The sequence below is a fragment of the Clupea harengus genome, chromosome 7 (genome assembly GCF_900700415.2).
Source record: "Clupea harengus chromosome 7, Ch_v2.0.2, whole genome shotgun sequence".
Lineage (NCBI taxonomy): Eukaryota > Metazoa > Chordata > Actinopteri > Clupeiformes > Clupeidae > Clupea > Clupea harengus.
This window is the reverse complement of record NC_045158.1, coordinates 15,397,253-15,402,551: the sequence shown is the minus strand read 5'-3', so window position 1 is coordinate 15,402,551 and position 5,299 is coordinate 15,397,253. Positions and strand designations below refer to the sequence as shown.

Here is a 5,299-nt window from a genome sequence, read left to right as displayed (position 1 = left end):
TGGCCTGCAGAAGAAGAGCTTGGTGCTGTCAAGAGCCATTTATGTTCCTGGTCATTCAGACGTTCTCAGCGGCTCTCAGCCAGTTCTTGTTCTCCTGAAGTTATAAAAAAAAGCACAAAGCTGAAGTAATGGCAAAGCAGCAGTGCTTTAATTCCTGCTGAGTGTATAGTTAAGCCCCGATTCGTTTGAAATGAGTTACTTGCATAAGGTCAGCACATTCGATTTTTTAATCAAGCATATACCTCGAACAAAATCTCTTCTGTTCGAATTGCGCGCTTCTCTCTCTGAACCTGTCAATTATCACAGTAAAACATATGTTAAACAGCTTAGGACTGGAAAATGAAGTGAAAATTCCTATTAACCTCCAAAAAAAGTCAATCACCTCAGGCGATTGCACGAGGAGAATGGCTCATGCGTCTTAGGAGATCCCCAGAAAAGTGACTAATTTGTGCATGTAGATATGTCTGACATATCCATGTAGCCTCATTCTCCTTCTCTCCTTGAGTGTACTTTGTGTGTCTTGCAAGTGCTGACCAGAAACCGACTGAGAATGAGGTGAGTGGTACGGTACAAAACAGAAAACTTGGGTTCTTGCTGAGAAAAAAAAAAAACATCTTTTCTGCGCCATTTTGGAGTCCCACAGGCCTCTTGTGTAACCACTTTGGGACTCGGCTGAGAGTGAGCAGCTGAATCTCAATCACGCCAAAGCACTGAATCAAATCAGCACTACCAGCTGCAAACAGAGATACACAGACTCCCGCTCTCTCACTCTCACTCACACACACAGTCCCTGTGCTCCTCTATGTGAGTATGTGTCTTTGTGTTCTTTGTGTGTTTGTGTGTGTGTGTGTGTGTGTGTGTGTGTGTGTGTGTGTGTGTGTGTGTGTTAGTGTCTGTGACCATGTAAGTATGTGCAGATGGTGTTGAATGAATTGTGTATTTGAGATTGTACTGCAAGAAGGTGGAATGGGCTTCCAGATAAGGATAAAAGAAACAGGACCGGTCCCACGGTGGATTTACATCTGTGTGTTCTCACAACCCTTTTTTCCACTGGGACTAGTGGATAGAGACAGTGGAGGAGACAGAAAGAGAGAGAGAGAGAGAGAGAGAGAGAGAAAAGCGACAGATGACAGGGGAATTGAGCAAAAGGGAAACAATAGAGACAGAAAAGAGAGAGACAGAGAGTGCAGACCAAAGAGAGGAAAGGTTGAACTGACCTTTGGGAATACAGTTACATAACCAGACAGGACAGAGAGAGAGAGTTAGATCATTTATAAGTCCTCTGACGTACAGTGTTTCTATTATAATCAAGATCAATCACTGGATCGTGTTCATATTTCATATTTATGTCTTCATTTATACTGGTCAGTGGAGAGGAGCTGGTTGTATTGTTGTACATTTTTGATGAGAGTTCTGTTGATCCAGGCACAACTGCCAGTGCCTTCTCTCCAGCTGTTGTGCAATAGCATGATGTCTGTCTTCTTTCTTGGTTGTTAAAAAAAAAATCAACATTCAGTTCGGTTATAGTCCACATCCAGACGTATGTGACTTTCACCTCCAGTTATGCTCCCAGACACAATCAATGTCAACAGAAAAGAAAAATGGAAAGAGAAATATGTGACTTTTTCATACCTCTGCTATAAACCAATAACGACAATGGGTGGCCATAGGGGTAAACTAATGAAAAATTGAAATAGATTAACGGAAATGAACCAAAAAGCAATTTTGTCAAGTAGAAATTAGAGTTGTAAATTGTTTTGGGCTCTTTGCAACATTGCTGAATGCTTTCAATTTCTGGCTATACTTGACAGAGTCTGGTCCGTGTCTGTTACTGTTATTATTTTATTGTTATTTACATCTCAATTATCATGTCAACGAACCATTGACAAGTTTATCTCTTTAGTTGAACACTAAGTTGGGTGGTGCAAAGCAGTGGCAAAAACTGAAAAATGTGAAAAAATGTGGCTTCACTAATCAACCAATACTTCATGGAGCAACTTGCAGTATTTCTCTACACTCAAAAAAATAAGTTGTTCAAATTACTTAATATTGTTATGTCAATGATTTCCACATAACTGAGTTGTGTTCAAACTAATGTAATACTATTATTACAGAGGAAATAACTAACTTATGTAAAACCAACAAGACTGTATTAAGTAATTACAATATTATTTGGTCAAGTTAGCCTTAATTGATCAGGCAGTGTTCATCTAACTAAACAGACCTTCATTACACTGACCTAACTCACTTATGTAATTCTAACTCAACTGGATTTACTAACACCAACTGAACAACTCCTTGTATTTCCAACTTAGCTGACTTGAATAAGGAGTACCTAAATGGTTTTCATTGGTATAAAGCCTAGTTATGTCAACAATCGCAGTGAATTTGACTTCTGCATTTCCCCATCCCGGATTGTCCTTCCTCCAGGACCCCAGGGCAGCTTTTAAGCACCCGGGGACCAAGTGAAGTGAACCGTCCATCTTGGTCGGGGATTGATAGGAGAGTGTGCTGTTGGGGTTCTTGTGGACACTGGGAGAACATGCAAACTCCACACAGAGACACCTAGCCCACCTGAACACTGAAGGTCTGGGGAGGACCTGCCCCCCTAACCAACAGTGGCCCATGCGGGAATCGAACCCATGACCTTCTTGCTGTGAGGCGGCAGTGCAAGGACCTGAGCCACCATGCCATACCTTGGTTCTGTAATATTATTTATTACCAATGGAAAACGACAACCATCATGTGATATCATTCAACACATACCAAACTCTGGGTGTGGTAAAGAAAGCATTATTAGTTTTATATAAAATTATTATTTATTAGTAATTGAGCTTTTACATGTCTCTTCAAGGACTGTCAGGCAAATCATCTACATTTAGTTATCAAATATTGAAATGTATTATATGGCAACGACAGTACGAACATTCTGATTGGCTAATGCCTAGTCATGCCACCCGCATATTGCCCTATTCACCGGTTATTCCAGATCCTTATTGCTCTCTGACGAGTGACGACAAGATCGCTATTTTAATGTATGTCTGTCAGGTAGCATTTTGTTAATTGGCTAGCTCGTTAGCTAGCTAACATGTACTCATATATGCTTGATTTTCGCAAGACAAATACAGTAGGACCAGTAATATCACTCTTAAACCATGCACTAATGTTTCAACATCACAGAATATATATATATATACAGATTGTGCCATTCACTCAACAGTGTTATGTTGAATTAACTTAGCTGGCTTCTTTTGCTTTAACAAGTTTGCATTTTAAGTTAGACTTACTAAAGTGGACTAGATTTAGAGGTGATTAGTAAGTTTAACTTAAAATGCACAATCACCTCTAAATCTAGTCCACTTTAGTAAGTTTAACTTAAAATGCACAAAGTGGACTAGATTTTAGAGGTGATTGTTCATTTTAAGTTAGACTTACTAAAGTGGACTACATTTTAGAGGTGATTGTGCCATTCACTCAACAGTGTTATGTTGAATTAACTTAGCTGGCTTCTTTTGCTTTAACAAGTTTTCATTTTAAGTTAGACTTACTAAAGTGGACTAGATTTTAAAACCAAACACAGAAATGTTAATTAAATTGAATATAAGTACATTTATTTGATTCAGCAACTCACAGAGTTCACTTTTTTGAGTGTACTGGGCTCCACAAAATGTCTCCATAGCATAAAATCCAGTTTCCATTCTGCATACTAATTGTATTGTTAATTAAATCTGATAGTGCTGCCCATGCAGTCAGGGGCACAGAGAGGGCATCCACGGCATCAGTGGGGTTGGGCATGAGCGTAGTCATCAAGGAGCCCATATGGTACTGTGGATGATGATGGAATCGTGCGTGCAACCAACTGTGCCAACACAATTCGGTATGGACCCAGTCATCATCAGGAAGGCCCGCTCGCAGAGCCTGTATGGAACTGTGGATCAACAGGCGTGGCGGGGGAGGGTATGGGTGCTGTGTGTTTATTCATGCCCCCCCCAATCATTAGCTAGATAAATGTAAAGTCATGCACATCACATGCTTGAATCCCTAGTTGCCAGGTGTTACAGGACAACAACCACATAAATGAACCGTCCTTTCTTCCCCATTAGATCACACCATTTGGTTGATCCATCTCTTGTACAGATCGATTATAGATGTGTTTGGTTGTTTGTTTGTTTTTGTTTGTTTTGAATTAGATTTTTTTTTCATTCACCTCCTAAGGCCTCAGGGTGACTGCTGTCTGAAAACAGGTTTTGAGGAGAGGAGCGGCCTTGGCACAGTGCAGCAGGCCTCCGACAGCGGGCAGCGGGCAGCGGGCAGCAGGCAGTAGCAGGCAGGCGCTGATCCCTTCTTAAGGGCACCTGGAGTGGGAGCGGCTGACTGCTCAGGGGGAAATGCTGACGGCTCATCCTCATGCCTCAGGACTGGGACCAGACAGAGCAACGCAGCTCAGCAGGAAAAAAAAACACTACAACAGCACTGATCAACAAACACAATTTTTCACTCCAGACAGAGGCCTCAGTGGAACAACACTGAATACATTAATTTAGTTTTAAATACTTTATTGAAAAGTTTCTTTCATCATCTTCCAGACAGTTCTTTATTTCAGAGCCCGTTGCACATTTTTATATTTTTTATATAAGTTAAATGAAGTGAAAAAAAGTAGGGTGCATTCTTCAATGCTTTAAAAACAAAAACAAAAGGAGGGGTGGGTGGGGTAGGAGAATGAGCTTTGCTAGTATCGTGGGGGGAGTACCTGTATTGCAAATCTTGGGCTTGATTGGAATAATATGTTATTTTACTGTCTATCTTTGTGGTAAATCTTATTCTATTTTCCTGTGATCTTTGAGGGTGAAAGTAAAAAAAGATCCAGATCCAACATTTGTTCAATTGTTAATAGTCATGAATTTAGTTTTAGTGGATTTGGCTGTTTCCAAGGATTCCTTGTCAGTTGCTTCATGGCTGTTGAATATGAATATGTTGAAGAGATATATGTCAGCCGGTTTTATCTTTCCTGACAAATGAATACCCAAGATATTTTCTGGTTTCAGAGGTTCTTTTAAGTCAAGAATATACTTTAAAGTTTTCAAAGAGTATTAATACTGGACACAGAAGGAATTTGCTTGTATAATGTTCTACTTGTTCCTCCCATCCTCTCCAGCAACTAGACCCTGCTAAGGGCTAACATTTCCCATACTTAAAAGGCGTAAAAAAATATCTCATGCTCAATTTCCAAGCAAATTTCTTGAATAAATTCCTTGTTTATGTGAAGAGAGAGTGTGATTGAGTTCATGGTTTGCATCTC

General features: G+C 40.1%; 1 long non-coding RNA gene across 1 annotated transcript; it reads left to right on the top strand.

Annotated features, from left to right (window-relative positions):
* Positions 1 to 202: 202 nt before the first annotated feature.
* On the top strand, positions 203 to 4,648 carry LOC116221098. Its single transcript, XR_004164019.2, has 2 exons — positions 203 to 804; positions 4,216 to 4,648. It is a non-coding gene; the product is annotated as an uncharacterized LOC116221098 (long non-coding RNA).
* Positions 4,649 to 5,299: the final 651 nt, after the last annotated feature.